At 37.2% G+C, this 22,132-nt stretch overlaps 1 pseudogene; it reads right to left on the reverse strand.

The window, feature by feature from the left end:
- Window positions 1-3,826: 3,826 nt before the first annotated feature.
- LOC132356741 (DNA methyltransferase 1-associated protein 1-like) lies at window positions 3,827-20,694 on the reverse strand (annotated as a pseudogene).
- Window positions 20,695-22,132: the final 1,438 nt, after the last annotated feature.

Genomic DNA, 22,132 nt, shown 5'->3' on the forward strand with positions numbered 1-22,132 from the left:
TCTGATGCCACCATGCTGTGAGGAAGCCCAATCCACCAGAGAAACCATGGGTAAGTGCTCTGGTTGAAAGATCTAGTCACTAAATTTATTCACATTAACTTCTGTGCATCAAATTTTACTTTGGGGTCACAGAGCTTTGCCCTGTGTTCTTACGTTCTTCCCCTGTTGATCAATGAATTTTCTGGGATTTTTATCAGGAAAAATAATTGAAAACAAAAAGACAATATTTCTAAAATTCCAACAAGGCTGATTATTGGTAGCAGAGTTCAGAGGTGTTAACAAAACACAATCTGATATAAAATATTGGCCAGGGACCTTCAACACCCTCCAGAAGAAAACCTGAAGAATCCAAACATAAATCTTTTAAAAAACTGATACTCTACTGTGTAGTTTGTTTAATGCTAAACATATATCTTTATCTAGAAAGGATCAGAGACCGAAGCGACATTTTTTGTTTAATACTTCTTGACACATATTATTAATACAGTCATTTGCACTTCTAGGTGTTTAGCAATTCACCAAGGAAAGCCTCTTGTGGGAATTATTATATCTGAACAGCTGTAAGCTGACTGATATTTTTTTAAAAAAGAAGATAAACAGAAAGAGGTAACCATCCCACTTTCCCATACCAGTTAAAACTAGGTAGTTAAAAAAACACTGTACACATTTTATTTTTAATGCTTAATGAGAATAGAATGTTGGAATAAGCAAATTGTTGCTACCCTAAAATTATGAGAAAAAATATTTGGAACTTGGTCCATGCTTTTTAAACTTCCAAAATTATGCTTATTGCTTATTATATGTACTCTGTCTTTCTTTAGGAGGCCAAAGTTCCAAAAAGAATAAAATAAAATTATTCTCCTTGAAGTTAAGTAGATGCTAGTCAGTTATAAATGAAAACACCTTTCCTCTGTCTGTCTAACCAACTGTTTTATTCTTTTCATTATCCAAACATCCTACCAAATCTCTCTTTAAGGTACATTGATTGATTGTTGCATTCATAATTTTTTATAAAGGCATTTGTAACAAATCTAGATGCTAAACACTTTGCTTCTTTGGGATTGGTGTAAACAGTTTTCTAGTGATTCTAAGTGCAGAACTGAGAAGCCAGGGTCTGCCAGTCTAACAAAGTCATCTGCAGTAGAGGTAGTCTATGCCCAAAGCCATACATCAATTCACAGCCGGCAAGAGTGCAGGCTGGACTTTTCAGGCTCCTGTGAGTGAGTGAGTCAGTGAGTGAGTGAGTGGGTGAGTGGGTGAGTGCGTGCGTGTGTGTGTGTGTCTGTGTGTTTAAACAAACATCAGTGCAGTCCCACGAATTCTCCTTTCAATGTGTTACCTGTTTAGTATGAACATGATAATGAGAAGCAAACATTTCTAGTATTTTGTTTTCCTTCGTGAGCAGAAATTAAGTATAGAAACCAGAAAAACACACAGTCATGTCAACTGTTACTTACTTAGTATCATCTATGTGCTATAGTGATACTGGGTGGACTAAGTACTTTATTTCCTCTGTGATCTTTATTATCTCCTTCCTTCGGCTGACTTTAGGTTTTGTTTGTTCTTCTTTTGTGGCTAAGTACTTTAGATAAAGCTCAATCAATTCTGAAAAACACCGATTTTGCACATGAGGAAACTGAGGCTCACTGAGATCAAGTGATGTGTTCTGGTTATATAACAATGATGTCATGCAACCAAAAGAAGGATTTACACCTAGTTTCTTCTGATCTCAGTGTCAGATTAAACTACAAAATAATTTTAATATTCAATAATCAACACGGTGAAATCCTTTTTTCTCCAATCAACAAAACTTATGGAAAAAAATCTCTGAATAAAGTTTTATCAATACTGCATTTTATTTAAATATGAACCAGTTTACTTGCTTAAGTCTTCCTAGGTCCATGAACTCCAATTTAATTCTTCTCTATAAAAATTCAGCATTTTGTAGTTTCTCTGTCAGAGGTGAAAATCACCTTAAATAGCCTGGTCTGTTTCAGATGCCAAGGCTCTAAAACTTCATACTTAAAAATAAACACTATTTATACATATTATTTGTATACCTGTTGTCTCATGAAAATTTCAAAACTAAAATTAATAAAAATTGTTTTTCAGTCATTTGTAAGTGAAGTTAGATTGATAAGTCTCATACACTACTTGTTGAACATAAATATGCAATGAAAATCCATTTTTATGAGGTCACTGACAAATTTTCCAAAGTTAAGGCTTGAAAACAGAAACTGTAATGTTATTATACATTGTCATGACAGATTAATATATAGGTGTAAATGTTCAATTTCTACAGAAGAATATTAACATATTTTAAAATTATCAATCTATCACTTTTTCCTTTTTTAATCTGTAATAAAGATTTAATTTTTAATTGTAATTTTACAAAATTTTATTGTATATTGAAAAGTCAGTAAAAGAAAATTTTCACTGCATATTTTTCTGGCCATAATTATTATGTATTTCATTTCATAATTATTATTGAAAATAGTCATATCATGCTGTAGAGAAATATTAAGTACATTAGGCATGTCACTTCTGTGAGCTATGTAACATGTTTTTAATAAATTCCTCTTTTATTTAAAGTAGTCAGAATGGATCCTGTTATCTGCAACTAAGAACGCCAATCTATATAAAAGGAGGATGAAAGGGATTGTTTTAAAAAAGATTTCAAAGGCCTAGAAGCCACACTGCAGAACTGCCCTAAAATAAAGAAATACATAAAAGAATAACAAGAGTCTTGTGATTATTATGTTATGTCTCTAAGACTCAAATAATATTACAATTTCACTTCGTATTTATTTTTAAATGGTAGCAAACACTTCAGTGTCTACCCCTTCCAAATTTCCCTTTATTTGGAGGGCCTCCATCCAACCAAATATTGATAATAATACTAAATGTAAAGTTTCACTTATGTGTCATATGTTAAAGCAGATACTGAGTTCAGAAATAGAAGTAGGGGCTTCCCTGGTGGCGCAGTGGTTAAGAATCCGCCTGCCAATGCAGGGGACACGGGTTCGAGCCCTGGTCCCGGAAGATCCCACATGCCGCGGAGCAACTAGGCCCGTGAGCCACAATTACTGAGCCTGCGCATCTGGAGCCTGTGCTCCGCAATGGGAGGCCGCGATAGTGAGAGGCCCGCGCACTGCGATGAAGAGTGGCCCCCACTTGCCACACCTGGAGAAAGCCCTTGCACAGAAACGAAGACCCAACACAGTCATAAATAAATAAATAAAAATTAAAAAAAAAAAAAAAAAAAGAAATAGAAGTAAAGCCTACATTCTTGCCTTCAAGGGATTTACTGTGTTATTTGGGCAGGAAGACACATACATTAAAAAGGCAAGTTGCACAGCTCAAAGGTCAATATGCAAAGGTGACAGGACTGTTCTAAGTATATTAAATATTGAAAGTTTTAAAAAAATATATTATTAACTTTCCCATTGTTCAACATTCAGTTATGCCATTAGGAACAAAGTTCTATAAATGTTTTTTTGAGTTATAAGGAATAACAACAAAAAGAATAACTAACATTAATGGCTTCTTTTGTGCTAGACACTCTTCTGGGTGCTGCATATACTTGAATTTATGAACTGAGATTATTTTGAACCTTCAGCTAGCTTTCAACCTTAAAAAATGAAAATCAATGAATCATTAAATAAATACAACCCAAACTTAAGGGAGTAAAATTTATCAGGGGTAAATAAAGTTATATTTCTTATGGTTTTTAAATTTCACTTTTAAAAATTATTTAAAATATAATGCTTTGTAAATGTATTTCTCCTTTCGTGTGTTCCTGAATACGCTCCACACTTTTTCTCTTCTATGGACGATCAAAGGCTTCCTTCCCCGTCACAGACACAGTATTGTGGATATCCGTCACTGCACATATGACCCTACGGCATGCTCCCCTGTATCTCTGAGCTGTCTGCATCATTAGAGAAATTGTACGCATTATCACAAAATGCAGAGGACATAAACTACCTTAAGTAAGAATGATCTAAAGTGCCGTCTGCATTCTAAAAATCATTTTCACCAGGTGAAAGATAAGAGCTTCTTTACATAATTGATTTTACTTAATTGTTCATTTGTTCTCCACTATGGTGTATTAAATAAAGCAGCTCATAAACTTTAAATAAATGCATAAGTGCATTGACAGTCTTCTCAAACAAATGCTTTTTAAAGGCAACACCTTTTGTAATCAATATTATTAACTTATTAACTTCTGTAATAGTTGACGCATTATGAATTCATTTGGTGTTAATGCACAGGTGCCAGTTTTTCTGGAGGGCAGTGATAACAGGCAATAAGAAAATGAGGAGGTATACTTTTGAAGAGACAGATTACAGCTTTAATAAAAACTATGTATCCATTTAGCTGCCCACTAAAGTGGAGATACTAAATGCTATAATACAAGGCACAGAGGCTAAAATTTAGAAATAACTACGAAAGAGAGACTAGCCAGTCTTTGAAAATCTCTGCTCATTCTCTCAAACCTAAGGCTTACACAGGTCTAAAGTTTAGAAGTAAATTACATCACACCTATGTGTGTTCTTTAGCAATTCCTAGGCCTGCTTCTGTAGCACCTCGCCCTCTCAGACCCGTCCTTCTCCACAAGGTGCCTAATGCCTTTGAAATCCTAGTTCTGCTCTTCCCCACCCCCACCCAAAGCCTCTCATCACAAAAGCAACAGATTAATGTATTTATTCAAAGGATTAAAAAAAAAAAGAGAACATAGTGTGTATGGATTCTGCCCTTATACAGGGTGTCCACATTTTTTAGTTTTATAAAAACAAATCCATTCAGACTGTTCCAAACCCAAAACTATAAGATCAGCCTTCAGACAAGGAGAAAAATTCCAAGAAAATTATAACAACTCTATGATTTGAATTTCAGAAAATAGCAGTTAGGGTCCTACTTCACTGAACATTACCTTCGCTTTGTAGATTTAACCAGAATCTGATTCCCATGCTCACTCCCATCCCCAAAATATCAACCGCCTTGAAGTTTCTGCATTACCTGTACACAGCAGGAACACCAACTGCCTCTCCTCAGCCAGTTACACCCAGAGTTATTCCACCCCAAGCTGCTACTTTTTCTCACAGTACTCACACAACGCCCTTTATCCTCCTTAGCAATATCACCCTTTTATTGAAAACTAATGGGCTTTCTCTTTAATTTCCAGCATCATCATCAGTGACTTCAATATCCAAATTTATTACTGATACATAAGCCTGACCTTATACTCCTGTGATTTCATCTCCTCTAACCTTCAACTGTACTCCATTCAGTCACCTACTCACATGGTCAACCCTCTCGTTATATCCTTCTCCTTACCATATAGATTTGTGCCTCTATTAATTTATGGTCACTGACCTCAACAAAGGAACACTTCCCAGCAACTCATTTCCAACTTGGAATCTCTTTGAAGTTCCAATACTCAATCACCTTTTCATCAGCCTCAAATTTTATCTGACTTATTTCGCTGCAAAATATGCAATACGTCAGAAAATAACCTCTATAGTTCTTGCAATAAACATGCAAACCCATCTGCATCTGCATTTATCCCCTCCTGCCTCTCTGCCTTTTAAGAGAAGAGCTTACCCTCTTCCCATCCAAAACCTTCATCTCGTGCTTATGATCCCATTTTCTCCAACTCCACATACACGTATTCAGCTCCTAGAGACTTCACTTTTCAACCAGGCAGCATTTAAATCTACTCAGTTAACAAGCCTGAACCTAGAAAAGAAAGCTTGTCTGAGAGAAGAAGCTGCTGTGTAGGCCAAAACAGAGTAGCAGAGATATCCATGCTGGCTGGATTTTGAAAATCTAGAAACAATGTTGCAGCAACAGGCCTTATTAAAATGAATGTGGTATGAGTTCCCTAATTCTGCCCTAGAGCTACAAATAAATTTTCTTAAAGAAATGACTTGTCTACGTTTTACGGCTTTGATCCAGGTTAAATGCAGCCTCAGCTTTTTTGAGAAAATGAAAGAATGAAAAGTGAGACAATTTACTTGAACTTTAACATTAACTCTTCTTTAGAGAGTCAGGTCCCGTATCCTACTTTAATTCCCATTACCAAAGTGACATCTCTCCAGAAGCCAAATGGTTTCTAGTTCTGCATTTCTGTCTCTTCTGTGTCCTCATTTCTGAAGAGATAAGGAGGGCCAGCTGAGTACACTGCCCAGGTGCATGTTGGAGAGCTAACCTCCCCAAATGCCCTGGTGTTTCTCAAGAGCCCTGGGAAGCAGCCAGACCACACTATGCCTTTGTCAGGCGTGCTGGTAGACAGAGGCTTTTAGAACAGTCTTTGAAAAAGTCCTGGCAAGGTGATGATGGAGGTCTGGCCACAAGTTTCTGAGGATTTTGAAATCCCAGCACCATGGAGTTGCTTGGGGCCAGCACAGTCACCTCTTCTGCTCCATGGCTTACAATTCCCAACCGGTCCTTTTCCTTCTGCCTTTACGCTAAATTTCTCAGTTATGAAAATCTATCAAATGCGTTTTCTTATTAAATTAGTGATAGATAGATAGATAAATAAATCAATCTACTCAGATCTTCCTCCAATCAAAAACAAAATGTATCCTGCCCTCCCCATCTCTCTCTGAAGGATTTTTCTACATGCACTGATTGTTAATTCCTCACTGCTCATGCTTCCCTACTCTGCTTCTGCTTCTAGGTTTCTCCGGGATATAAAGAAACCAGCTTGCACCAATTCATGAGAGCTAATTGCATGCACCTTTTCCCAGCTTCAAGGGGATGTTAACACTGGTAGCTCAAAAATAAGTAACAGCAGGAATGCTTACCCATGGAAATTGGCAAAGGCTACAAATCCATGAATCAGCTTTGTTACTTTGTTTTTTTATTTATCTGCACACTGCTGTTTGTCTTCTTCTACAATCCCCCAAATGCCATTTCTCAGCATTTCTCAGATGCTACTGTAAACACACTAACTTTTTATTCTTCTTTTCATTCTCAGAAATTCAAACATCAGCAATGTATTGAGAATTCTCACATATGCCACCAGCCCAACACTCGCTCCATAAATCTACCCAAATTCTCCATGTTTCTCTCCATTTAAATTTTCTCATGTACACGTCAAACTTAATATTTCCGAAATTGAGCTCATGTTGTTTCTTCCAAAAGATGGGTGCCTTCTGCCATTTTTCAGTAAGTGACTCAGTTGCTCAAACAAGAAAATTGGGTATTATCCTCGACTCTTTGACCTTCCTTCATTGCAAGTGTATTCTACCACCTAAGTATTTCTCAAATTCACAAACTTCTTTTCTTTTGTTGTTCTATAGCCATAAGCTATAGTTTAAGTTACTTCAACAGCCTTCTAACTTGTTTCTTTGCATCCAGAATTGTTCCAGCTCAATCCACTATCTTCACTACAACAAGAATATTTTTAAAAAACAAATTTAAAAATCATGTTACTCTACTTAAAACCCTAAGTGTTTCTGATAAAGTCCGAAACCTTTTCATAGTTCATTAAATATTTTCTAATCTGGCTCCTGATGACCTGCCCAGGTTCACCTCTCTCTTTTCTAGTTTATTGTATGCTACAACCATTTCAAATGCTTTCAGTTTCCCCAATTTTGGCATGCTTTTGCTTTTCCACCTCCCAAAGTCCTCTACTTCCTCCTGTGTCATCAGTTGTTGCCTCTAATTTTTAATTCAGTAACTATTTTTCTTTCTACATCTTTAATTTTGCATCCTGTACAGTCATCCCTCGGTATCAGAGGACTGGTTCCAGGATCCCCCTCAGATACCAAAATCCCTGGACATTCAAGACCCTTATATAAAATGGCATAGTATTTGCATGTTTTATAACTTTACATTCAAAGAATTACATTACCATACAGTATGCCTCCCTTATAAATGGAGAAACTGTGTATCAGCCTATCATCAAAGGTAAGTGTTTTTAATGTAACAATGTTTTTAATACTATATTATGAATATGATTGTAATACTATGTGCCATAAAAATTGTATGAAGATTCATTCATTCCTTTACAGGTGGTTACCATGGAGCAATCTTATAGACTGCACTAGGCTACCACCATAAAGCCATCGTACTGCGGCTTCTTTAATTATCAATGTATAAATCATTATACCTGTAAATAAATATGAATTTCTCTTTCACATTATCTTTTCATTTTTGATGCCCAGTGTTAGTAATACGTATAACATCCACAGTGCTTTGTATCATATAAGACAACGCTGACGCAGGTACTGACACACAAAGGATTCATTTTGTAACCAGACGAAATAAACTTAGGTTATCGATAAATACAGTATAGGACTGTAAATGTATCTTCTCTTATGATTGTCTTAATAACATTCTCTTTTCTCTGGCTTACTTTATTGTAAAGATATAGTATGTAATACATATCACATACAAAATATGTGCTAATCAAATGTTTACGTTATCGGTAAGGCTTCCGGTCAACAGCAGGCTATTGATAGTTACTTTCTGGGCAGTCAAAAGCAATATACAGATGTCCCACTGTGCGGGGGAGGGGGAAAAGTGTTGGTGCCACTAACCGCCCCACTGTTCAAGGGTCAACTGTAACGTAAAGATGTGAATATCATTATAAGAAAAAAGTTCTTTCTATTGCACTGTACTATTATCTGAGCCAATAGTCACTAGTATATTATACGGTAAAGATTTGACATGTATTTTCTTTATGCATAATATAAAAATATCAAAGTGCCTAGCACAAAGCCACGTACATCATAGATCTCCATCAAAGTTCGCTTAATCTGAATACATGCCAAATATATAAAGTTATAGATTTGTAGAAAAATGTGAGCATTCCTCTTAAGGATAAGAAAATGATTCCCCTCTCCTCTGTTTATAACCTATACTCTTAAAAAAAAAAAAAAAAAGACTTCGCAAGTATTTGCATGTGTGAGGCTTTGTGTATCCCACACCGACCTGAGCAGACATGTGGTATAATGGGACAACTGCCAGAAAAAGTTCTTCTGCCCCCAAAATGTTGTGTTCTCTGGTTTGCTGACCAATGTCAGTAATCTTCCACTTTAGTTAATATAGAATTTGAATGCCAGAATTAAAAATGCTTTTACTTTCAAAAGGGAAAGTCACAAGAAACCACTGATTAACCACTGCTGCCTTTATTGGTTTCTAACTTAAATACTAAGCTACCTAGGAAGGCATTCAAGGCTAAGGACAATGAGGAGTTTTAGAATGAAAAGTTTGGGAAAGAAATAGAGTGGAGAGAGAGCTGGGCAACTGGGCTGCCAAATGAGGCCACGGAGACTTCAAGGGCAGAAAGCATTTCAGAAAGGGAAGTAGAGGGGAGCTCCTCTATGTCACAGTTCTGCCCAGGGCTATCCCAGCCAGGGACCATTATATTTGCTTTAGTTACTCTTTTAACAGAGTCTAAAAAGCATAAAGGACCTGGACTGGTCAGGCCTCTTCTGGGCAGCTTTTTGTCTAATAGCACACAGTAGGCACAGCCATAGAGAGCATGAACAATCTCTAAAGGGGACAGTCTACTCGGGGCTGCTCCATCTCTGCTTGTTCAGACTGGCCAGAGAAGTAATGAAATGTCCTCTGAAAATCTTTTCAAGTGGATAGTATTGTGGGATTTTTACCCAGCTTTACTGAACTATAACTGACATATACATTCTGTGTTTACTGCCCATTTCAGACTTTTTTCTAAAGAGTAAAGACATAAACTGAAAGTTTAAACATCTCTTTCCTTTAAAAAGAAATAAACCAAATTTATTCCTTTTTTTAAAAAATGGATAAATTTTAATCTGCTTACTATGGCTCAAAAAAGAAGCACTTCCCTATAATTCAAATATTTAAATGGTACATTTTTTTTTCTAACCAGACTCAAAACAACTTAATATGAGTGGATTCTAGCGATTTTCAAATATCAGAATCCAGAAGTTCATACATAGTCTTCTGGACCTTCTTTTGCAATGCTTTTTATATTGATTAGAAACTCCTAAATTTAGCAGTTATATAAAGCCGTATTTTATGTAACTAGAAATTTGTATTCAAATGCTATAGTAACTTTAATGTGTATGAAGCTCTCAAGGTGCTTTTATTTTTTCTCCTAGAAGGAAGAATTTCCATAATTACTCTCAAATGTCATTAAAATATGTTTTTAAAATTTATTTCAAGTTTTCTCAGTCCCCAAAAAAACTACTTTCAAAACGGTTACCTTGAAATATATATATATACACACACGTATACACACACACACACACACACAAATGCACACATACATACTGTGGAAACAGTTGTTTGATACTGAAATGAAGGACTATTGCTGAACTGTTTACACTCTCGATGCACGCTCCTTTTCAAATTACCTAAGGCAGACATGGTATTTCAAACACATAGAGTCTAAAGGTAATCTGAGTGAGGAGACTAAGTCACTGTACTTAAGAAAAGTGAATAGATGTACATCACTGCAAAATATTCAGCTTCATTCAAATGACTCTATATTTCACATTCCCTTATCAATGATAAACGTTGTCTCTAAAGGAATGTTGTCTGTATATTTTTTCTAATGATAGAAACCGTCCAAATTAGAACAAAAGTCTGGATCTAGTTATGCTATGAGAGTCTGTGTCATTTTCAGACCGTGACTATGATCGGGAGACAGGACAGGAGTATTAGTGTTGATATCTCTTGGGCAAGTGTTTATTTCTTGAGGAGATTTTTTTTGCTTTTTGTCTTGAATGGTACAAATTTTAGAATAAACCATCTAAATAATGGCATCACTTCTTCACTTACACCCCACTGCCTATGATTTGTTTAAATAGTCACAAGGCTGAAAATTCTGTAGAGTGTATCAAAGCCATATGTTTTGAGATTCAAGAAATGATAGAATAATAATGCAAATCAAAAGCTAGGAAGAAAACATAAATTATTTTTGGAAGTATTATGTTAATGTTGTCAACTCATTAGACAACCTGTAAAATGGAAATACTAAATTTTGGTAAATTTATTATTTGCAGAATGTTTCTTATAGACATGAGATTTCTTTACAATCTTTAACCCCATGAAGTGAGAAGAGCTTGAGGTCTTTATTTTTTTACTTAATCTTGCAGTTTCTAGTTTGTGATTTCTCCTCCTCAAGTTATAAAACATTAATGATCATTACAAGCACTATTTCACAAACTACAAATTAAAGTTCTATAGCACTTAAAAAGCTTAAGAGGCTACATTTCTGATTACATAGCAGCTATCTCAAACAGTTATTACATGAGAGGTTTCTAAGTAAAATCACAATGAAAGCAAGGTAAAAATTAACTGCATGATTCTAGTGTGGCCTGATAACATCTGCTATCATGCAGTGACAGCCATGGAAAACAGTCTTTACGTCTCCAAGGAAAAGCAGACTTTAAGGTCTCCCAACATTGGATTAGATGCCCTTGTTTCTAAAATAATCTTTCAGAATCAATGAGTTATTAAAAGGGGGCACATACCACCCCCCAACCCCGCAGAAATTAGTAACATTGTTTTTGGCAAAATTCTACCAAATAAAAAAAAAAACACCTTTATTTTGCATTCTGCCTCCCTTCATGCAATTTGCAATCCAACTGGAAACATACAAACAATATCTGAAATACCAAGCTATAGTGGGGTTGCAATTTAGAGTTATGAAACTGGGTTGTTCTTTTCTCCTCATATCTTCCTATTTTCTTTCTGACAATGCAAAAGGGAAATTGAGTCTTTATTTCTTAAGGTGAGGTCTATGGCAGGACAGAAAAACAAAGATGGCTTCCAAATACTTCCATTTCTAGCTATTTACTCCAAAATCCTAAGACTTTGGGGAACTCAAAGAATGTTGGTTTCCACCAAAGGGAGTAGATTCAAGGAAAAGATTTTTCCATAGTATAAAATAATTTTCCTGGCCTTCTTCTTTTTTTTGTTTTTATGTTTTTTTGATGGGGGAAGGGAAGGTGAGGTAGAGATAAAAACAAAAGAAAAGAAGGAAAATTAGAACGAGAGATCACAATCATAGACAGCAAGAATGTCCAGAGGAAATGGTTAACAGGTACACACCAAGAAAGACAACCAAGAGAGACCGTTGCTCTTGTTCAAGGACCAAGTTGCCCCACAGGACTACAGAGAGTAGAGCTCACAAACTAACTACCCAAACTTCACACGATCAAGTTTGGCTCATGGAACAACCATTACTATTTCTGGTATCATCTACAGAAGATTTCAATTTATCATCAGCTAACATCTTGCCCAATAGCCACCCAGAAGGAGAGCTGCCCGTGTTGCAAAACTGCATATGCCCCACCTGAATTTCTTCCTGACAACATGTCTCCTCTCAAAGCTTAAGGGTTCTTCACCTGAAACTAATACAACATTGTAATTCAACTATACTCCAATAAAATTTTTTTAAAAAGCTTAAGGATTCTTTTAAGCCCAAGAAAAAACAGGTGGTAAGCTATCTAGTAGGCAGGTAAGCCTGGAAAAACTGAATTGAACCAGCTTGCAACTGTGTTTAGACTCTCCAAGGGTACAGTCATTACATATCATACGAGGGAATTTGCACTTCTGGGGGAACTTGGCCACCAACTAGGAGGTAGAAAGTCACAGTTAAAAATCACTGCTGAACATGTATATCTTCGTGGAGCTTAAATATTGTGTTAGGAATTTTAAGGAAAATACTAAGAAATTTAATGGTAACTTGAAGCATAATTTTTACATATGAAAACAGAATAGACTCTTTTATGGAATAGAATATAAACTAAAATACTAAATATTATGTCCATTACCTTCAAACTCAAAAGATTCCCTCCAACTCTACCCTAGGGTTTTAGCTCCCTCCGCTCTGAGAATAAGACACTTCAGTAGGAAATGTAATAAACACCACTACACAATAACATGTGCAATTCATTGTGAATCTTTCCGGTACTCTAAATTTTTAGGGAATAAAAAACTTTTTAAAAATAAGTTTGCATAGATGAACTATTACAAGCTAATTACTTAAAAAAACAAATATTTACATAGATATGAAGAAGCATTGCATACTTTGATGTGCAAAGTTACTTCCGTTACAGTCTTCATTTACGTAAAAAGGTTTGGGGGTTGGTTTTTCCCCCAACTCACCAGCTCTACGCAGCAGCATCCCACACCGCGCGTGGCCTCGCATGGCTTCTCCGCCTCCTTCACAGAAGAGGAGCTGGAGACGATTCCCGTCGCTTCCTCGTGGGCGCGAAGGGTGTGCCCGACACACGACGATGGTCGATGACGGTGTCCTCGCTGGGGTCAGGGTCGAGGCCGGGTTCGGCACCGCGGGCGGGAGGACGCTGGCGTGGCGGCCTCCCAGCACCCAGCCCCGACCAGAGCCTCGTGCAGGGACCGCAGCACCTGCAGCTCATCCTCGCAGTTGGCGCAGGCTTGCCTGGGCTCGTTCAGCTGCACCAGTTCGTCCTCAGCTCATAGAGCATGCGCACCAGCTCCTCCGCGGGTGTCAGGCTCAGCTCCACACCCAGCACCTGTTCCAGGGCCTCGATATTCTGGCCCGCACCTTGGCAGCTTCATCTGCTGGCTCCGCGGGGAGAAGCCTGCAGGCTTGAAGTCTGGAAACTTGATGCCTGCCGTCTCAGGAACAGCTGGCTTCTCGGCCTCCTTTTCCTGGGGCGGCTGCTTCTCGGGGTCCTTTTTCCGCAGCGGGGCCTGCAGCAGTGAGCAGCTTCAGCGAGTCCTGGCTACGCTCCTCACGCCCCTTCTGCCGGGACTAGATCTGGCGCAGCTTACGTAGCGGGTACTTCTCCGCCGCCACCTGCTCTGAGGCTTGTGACCGGCAACGCTTCAGCTGTTCCTTCCGCCGTTGCAGGTGCCCAGCATCAAACCCTGGTATCTTGAGGTCTGTGTTTGGCATGGCGTGCATGTTGGCCAGCTTGGCACAGATATGGTATGACCGCTCCTTCAAGTCCCCCACAGACCTCTTCTTAAACTGCTGGTGGTCGTCCCGATCGTGGCTAATGACAAAACGGAGGTCAAAGCGGCGGCTGAGGTCAAAGAAGTGGTCGTTTCTGCCTTTGTTCAGGAGTTGTCGTGAAGATAGAGCTAGTACCCCTCTCCTGAATACACTGGCACCTGCACAGTCTTATGGAACCGGGCGAAGGGGTAGTCCTTGCCCTCCTCAGCTGCCTGTCGCCAGTGGAAGAACGTGGCTCCGTCCTGGCAGACTAGGTTGGTGAATGGCATCCACTTACAGGACCACGCCTTCTTGGGGCCCAACTTGGCCTTAACTGTGCGGTGGCCTTGACCAGGGTCACTGGGTAACAGTGGAGGTGCATCCTTCTTGCCAGAGTAGAGCGGTGCTTAGACTTCCTGGTGCATGTCCGTGGGCTTCCTGAAGGTCAGTGTCTCTGAGGACTTCCTGGACTTTTTCTTGTGCGGGTTGGTATTGTCCTTCTTGCTGATGGTCCCGGAAGCTGCATGACCCTCTTATCCCCGAGTTCTAGAATGTCCTACCCATCTGTGCCCACAGACGTTGAGCCTGAGAGATGGGGGAGTGCCCCGAGGTCAAGAGTCAGTGCCTGGATTTCCGCACTGCGGCCCGGTGGCTCCATTATCCCCGCAAAACCACAGACCTTTTTTCTTTGCCGGGGGTGGGAGAGGTGGCTGGTATGCAATAACTTTACTGAAAGAAAAGTGTAATGAAATTTGTCGAAAGCTTAAAGAAGAGAACTTAGACACCTCCCCTCAAGCGCAGGACCAAGTGCAAAGAGTGGATTCTTTCAGGATGCTGTCAGGCAGGGTGGGTCCGTCTTCCTGCTGTTTCCCTGCAAAAATCTGCATCTATATCAGCCAGTGTCAGCTGGCGGGCAGCAACCAAACCAGTAATTTGCACTGGGAAATTTGAATATGAAGAATTATTAATTCATAAGAGGGAATTTACCAATAAGAATGGTAAAGAGAATCTAAAGAATACAGAAAAAACAGATGTAAGTGGCAGTCACTACCTCTAGGACTAAAAGAGAGTATTCAAGGAAGAGAAACTTGGAAGAAAGCCACCCAGACTGACGTTCAGAACCAGTTGGAGAAGGTGCGACTGTCTCCCACTGGAGGGCAGAGTATTTCCCCGAGGTGTTGCACACCACGCCTGGCCAGCAGAAACTAACTGCACAAAGGAATTCCAGCAACACTACTAGGAAGCCACCAGCTGAAGAGGATGGGGAGCAGGGCACTGAAACTTGCTGGGCGTGGCTACCTCTGAGGTGAGAACAAATCTCATGAGAAAGCTGCATCTGGAGTTCTGGCAAAACGTGCTAAGAAGCCACTCCACAGGGGACACACTATTGAGTGACCCACATGAGAATGGCAGCTCAGCTGCATATCACTATAGCAAAAGGGGAAAACCACTGGTTTCTGGAAGAGGGGGTCTTCTCCCCTGTGGGAGAGCCTTCTACTATAATGTTTAACATTATGCCAAGTGTTAAAGGAGAACTGATTACAAGGTCCAGCTCCAATATTACAAAGCAGGACAAAGGAGGATGGTTTAGGGGCTGAGGTTATATGTTGAGAACAGACACACTGTACTTCCAAATAACTTCAACTATAATCCTTCAGCCATAAAGGAAGACCAGCATTCGTTTCAAAACTCTGCATGTCCATCTATCATCTATACATAAATATTTTGGGGTCTGAGTCTGTGTCGTGGTGACGGGGGTGGATTAGTATCAAGGAACGCTTGCTTCTGGCCACCTCATTTCTTAGATGAAGCTGCATATCAATAAATAACAGTAGGTAATATTAAATGTTAAAAATCAAGGTAAAAGAATGATCGCAAACTCTTTTCATGTGATACTAGAACACTGTTTAACAAAGCCACTTGAGTCATCTGAATCTCTAATGGAAACATTCTATATCCTATTAATATTAGGCTAGATATTGAAAAAACAAACTGATGAGATGCAAATGATTACTGTCTCATGGAAATGATTTCTGTATGGTAAAGAAGATAAACCCAAATTTTATGGTTTTATTATCCTGTATAGGTCATTATACCAGTTCAGTATCTAACTAAGCAAATTTATATATATATATAGGATTGTTTCATTTATTCACATTTAAGTTTTTATTGATAGAGTTACATTACATCTGCCACATACCTTCTGTTTTCTGTCTTACATCTTTTTTGTTCCTCTATTCCTCCTTTACATTATTTTTGCACTAAGTGAATATTTTTAATGTAACATTCTAATTTCTTTAATATTTTTTCACTTTTGAAAAAAGGATTTTCTTAGTTGTTGCTCTGGGGATTTTTATATATATCTTAATTTAGAATCTACTCTAGATTTATACTGGATTAATTCCATTGAGATATAGAAGCATTAATTCTGAAGAGCTTGATTTTTTGTGGTATTATTGTTATTCAGTTGCATCTGTATATCATACAAATACAACAATAAATTGTTATAATTATTACTTTATATAATTTCATTTATTTTAAAGGAGCTGAGGAAAGAAAGGAGAGCAGGTATATATTTATAACATGTATATATGTATTTATATCTTCTTATGCACCATTTCTGGTTCTCTTCACTTGTGCCTGTGGATTTGAGTTACCATCTGGTATCATTTCCTTAGCCCAATACAACTTTGCTCCCACTCACCTCCTTCGTGCTGGTGTTGGCAAATAACATTTCTATACGTTATGGGCCAAACAATACAATTATATACAATTATATTGTTTTATACAATTTATTTTGTAATCAGTTAAGAGAAGAGGAAATAAGGGCTTTATCAATTTCATAGTTCTCCAAACTTCAAGAATGAAATCGTTTTTGTATAAACCTTGAACTTTGAGTCAGGAGTTGGGACTTCATACCTAGATCTTAATCAAGCAGGACTAACTTGAGAGATGAGGATTCAAAAGAAAATGTGCAAGTGTCTCCTCCAATTGCCCTCAAAGCATGAAGGAAATTACAATTTGAATGTGTTACGGAGTCGTGCTCAGTTAATATTTACCAGTCTTTTAAAAAAAGGCCTATATGCTGAAGGTCTAATGACTGAAATATACTTAAAAGCCTAAATTGATGACTTAACAATGTTGAAAAAGAAGCATTAGGCCTTGATGCCACAGGGCAGCATAAAAAGATTTTAGACCTATTTCCCTGGTTGATTTAACAGCAAATGTATCTGATGGTGAAATAAATGACCTGTCAATGTATCATCCAGCCATGCATTTCTGTGATTTCAATAGTTACAAACATTATTACTCCATCTCCTGAGTTTTATTCTTTTTTTTTTTTTTTTTTACTGACATGTAAAAATCAGATATTATGTGTGACAGAATAAAGCTTTTGTGGAAGGTAAAAAGAGGTTTTATCTGAAATAAGCACCACTTCTCATTTTACAACCATGATATCAAAAGAGACTTATACTCTGACCTTGCATTTGAAAGAATGTTGTATGTAGCGCGATAAAAAATCATGGAAGGATTTAGCAGACTTGTAGGTTCAGGCACTAGAGTCCAAGGGTAAAGATGCAAAGAAATATTAAAAAAAAAAAAAAAAAAAAAAAACCTGCTAAAGTAGAATGACTCCTTCCCTCTGGCAAAATCACTGCCTCCCAGAAATAAAATGTAACATCCCAATTCTTTCAAGTGAGACCCTCTGATTTTCTCTCACCATAGCCCTGGGGCCATACCCAAAGCCATCCTACTCTTATTACGGTAGCAAGGTTACAATGAACCTACACAAGGAGCTGAAATATAAATGGGAATGCCTCTAAATTAGAAAAGAGTGGTGAGGAAAACTACAAACGAAAACCTAAAAAGCCAAAGAAGTAAATGTGGTATAATCTAGAAAGACAAAAAAGAGAAACATAAATTTAATATATCAGAAAAAACAAAATGAGTTTCCTTCATTTTTGACACGTTCTAACCAAAAGCTGGAAGGAATCTGAGAGCTCATCTAATCCGACTTCTTAGTCTTCCAGATAAAAAAATTGTAGCCTAGAAAGGTACTTCCCCAGATACATTCTTTGAGATTCTTCTGAACTTACAGTTTTAGGAAGAGTAATAACTTTAAAAAAAAATTAAAGGGTAAACACAAAAATTTTAAAGCATACTTAAAGCTAAATTTAAATACGTATTACTCTGTAGATATATCCCAAATACTAAAAGAAAAAATGAAGTGCCATTTTTTAGATGTTTATGGTGACTATAAACACAGATTTCTATAGATTAGAAAAGATATTACTTTGGGAAATGATTAATTGATAAATGTAAAAATATTGCATTTTATCAATATTTTTGATATGGCATGCATTGGTAGTACAAGAAAATATCCACTAAAGAAGCTGGATTCTTTTTAAATAACTTTAAAAAATTGACAATGATAAATACAATATTTATTTCTGACAGCTAAAATTGAAGAGGCCGATGAAGAATTTGAAAAGTTAACAAACACCATAAAATCATACCTACTAAAATGGATAAATCTATGGAGATTATTCAACTTAAATAAAGGAAAAGAAAGCAGTCTTCAATTTTATAAAGGGTTTGTAAAAAATTAACAGACAGAAACCTCAATTAAAGAGAGTTGGGAGACCAGAAGGGAGAGCCTCAGACCCTATGATGACAGCAGAGCCCAACAGGAAGGAGAAAGACTCTTCTTTCCAGGCAAGGGCTCAGCCAAAGAAGAGCCACGCACACTGTTTAATGTAGCTCCCTCCCCCGCCCCCACCCCCACCCCCAAGGCCAACTTCCTTTTCCTCTCTTGAAAAGCATTCTCCTCCCTATGCCTTGTGGCAATTTGCAGGGTTGCAGAACTCAAATTGTAATTCTCTGCTGATCCCAAATGAACCCATCTTTGCTGGAGAAATATCTAGCAGTCTATTTGTTTCGGGTTAACAGGTTTCTACACAGAGGATGAATTAGTATCTCTTTACTATCAAAGAAAACACAACAGAATAGTTATTCACAAGAGAATAGAAAATAGAGAATCTATAAGAAGCATTTATTAAAGAACTTACTTTTTCCACCTCTATCATCAGTATATTATGGCAACAATTAAAATAGTTTTGCAAAACTATGTGTTTTTTTTTTGTTTTTTAAAAATTTATTTATTTATTTATTTATGGCTGCGTTGGGTCCTCGTTTCTGTGCGAGGGCTCTCTCCAGCCGCGGCAAGTGGGGGCCGCTCTTCATCGCGGTGCGCGGGCCTCTCACCATCGCGGCCTCTCCCATTGCGGAGCACAGGCCCCAGACGCGCAGGGCCAGCAACCGTGGCCCACGGGCCCAGCCGCCCCGCGGCATGCGGGATCCTCCCAGACCAGGGCTCAAACCTGTGTCTCCCGCACCGGCAGGCATGTTCCTAACCACTGCCTCACCAGGGAAGTCCTGCAAAACTATGTTTTAAGTATCATGCATGTTTTGCGTTTTATGGAAAGAAAATAGTTTAAAAAGACAAAAACAAGAAACGCATGCAGGTACACATGTGTAGCCAGGAATATTACATTATTTTATGCCCTCAAAAAACCCTACAGTCTAAACTATTATTTCCCCCTAGATAATATACAAAAGTAACCTCAATAGTAGGAATCAGATTGTGGTTACTTTTCCCAGAACAGCTACTTACATGCAATAATTAAAATGAGGAATTCTTTAAGCGCTGAAAGGCAGATGTCAAAAATGTCACTTACTACATACACCTCAGGATGAATTTTCCTACCGACTCAGTTCTCTCGAAGGAATAAAGTTTTCCTGAAAATCGACTGGAATCTATTTTCATTTTAAAAATTTAGCCTGGTACACCATACTCTACATAGATAATGACTAGAATGTATTAGAGGCTCAATAAATATTAAATGAAGTCCAGGGCTAGGAAGAATTATTCTTTTTTTCTGTTTTGAAGGGATAGAAGGCCCCAGTTAGCTGCAAAGAAGGCTTGAAATGTGTTATAGTTGCAGATTAACTCCTGCTAAAAATGGAGTTCAGTTAGAAAATAAGGGTGCAATGAACATTAGGCAGGCATCTAATACGCTCTGACGCATCCTGTAATAACAGTGGGATAATCCACCCACTTCCTCACCAGCACCACCATGCAAATTGGATCACTTTCATATTATTATTACTATTCATACCAAAATAAGTCTAGTTCACTTTCTTCTCTTCTGAAATTCTATGATATTTTTTTCAGTTGCTGCACCACAATCCACATCACTATGGCAAATAGTATTTGCATTTCATGCATTTTTACCTGAGATCAAAAGCCGACATAAGGTCTTCAATTTGAACGATACTGGGTTCTGAGCAATTAAATTAAAATACTATGTAATTTCGGAAGTTGTCTCAAGTGGACCTGAGGAAAATAGACGAGGGCCATAAGAAATTAGAGCGAGTCGTGTGATTCATTTGTTTATAAATTCCTTTGGTTAATTTAATTCTGCTTTTGCAACCACAATAACAACAAAAAGTCCTCTGTTGCACATATGTACATGGTATCATATACAAATCTAAATTTTCATAGAAAGACAACAAAAGTGAAATCATATCAGCCTAGTTTCTAGTTTTAATGGTTATTTGGATAATAGGCTAGACTCTGTGAGTCTTATTTTCAGAATCTCCAACAGGTATAATAATACCTGGGTGATCGTAGGCTGGTCCATGCTAGTATGCCCACACATGTTGTTTTCAGCCAGCATCACTTCTAACTGGTCAGCGCTCATGTCATTTACATCATTAAATATTTTTAATAATCCTATGGTACCTATAATATAGGATATTTTTAAAAATTAAGCAGAGTGTCTGCAAAGTTTCAATAATTAATTCCCTCCTTTGAGTCACTTTTGATAAACAACTCTATAAAATTTGTTTCTTGAACTTTTCTTCTCTTATACAATATTCTGACATCCCACCAGTATTTGTTTACCAGGTTTTTGTTTTGTTTTCTGTTCTGTATAATAGTAGCTAATGTTGGCAAAAATTGAATTTTTTGAAGTATATAGAATGTTATGGGTTTTGGAATTTGTGAACACAGATTTAGAAGACCAACATTTACAAATAGAATATTTTACATCTGAAAATATGTATTATATAATACATATCAAGTTATTAATGCACTTTCAAATGCAAATTGTATATTCTTTTTCCTTAAGATATGAATATTAGGAGTCATATTTCTGAGTATGTTAAATCAATAATTATCCTCTCACAGACATGTTAAAAATTGTCAATGCCTCATTAAAGCAACATTCTAAGTGGTAACTTATACTTACCACTCTGAAAAGAAATTGCATTTAATATATTCTTTACTTGATAAATATTAAGTAAAATAGATTATTTTTCTACTGCACTTATTACATTAAGTGCGTATAACTCATAGATTAGAATTGTAACAAACATATTTCTAATCCAGTTGATTTAGATGTACTATCCTATTACACTTCATAATTCTCTTATTTTTAGTTTTTGAAAGGTTTTATACAGTGCATCTTAAATGACTGTACAAAAGATTTAATTCAGACATATTGCAAAATAGTGGTAAAGAGAATATTATAAAGTATGTTGGCTTTTTAAAAAGTGCTTTCCAAGGCTAGCAATCAACTGTAACAAGCAGAAAATTTAAATTCATATTTAGAGTTTGGCTGCCACCTACAGGGCTATTTTTAGTCTTGTTGTCGTCCATTCCCAAATGACCAACATGACTAAATCTCTAAAAATTTGATAAAATTTGGAGGAAAAAAAGAGACTTGTAAATAAAGTTGTTTCTTCCACTGACAAACTGTTCCAAAGAAAATTTAAATGATCACTCTTGAAGCTCTATATGCACATTGATTTAGTGTCTTGTTGAGATTTGGACTAATCATTCTCTTTTTCATGATAAAATGCTTAAAAGCTCATTTTAGGACCACGATATAACACCACATATAAAGTGATCCTAATTTAATGCAATGTATTCTTGTAAACAGTGAAAATCTTAATTTTAATAACATTGCTAAATGTTTTAACCAAGGAGATTGAGAGGCAGTGGATGAAACAAATAGAGCTGTACAAGATAGGCAGCAAATAATTTGAAGGGGGATGATGAGAAAATATTTCCTTGGGAATGTAAAAATGTTACCATGACCTGGAGCCTAATATAAAATTATAATAAATCAAGTCTAT

This window comes from Balaenoptera ricei, chromosome 21 (genome assembly GCF_028023285.1).
Source record: "Balaenoptera ricei isolate mBalRic1 chromosome 21, mBalRic1.hap2, whole genome shotgun sequence".
Taxonomy (NCBI): domain Eukaryota; kingdom Metazoa; phylum Chordata; class Mammalia; order Artiodactyla; family Balaenopteridae; genus Balaenoptera; species Balaenoptera ricei.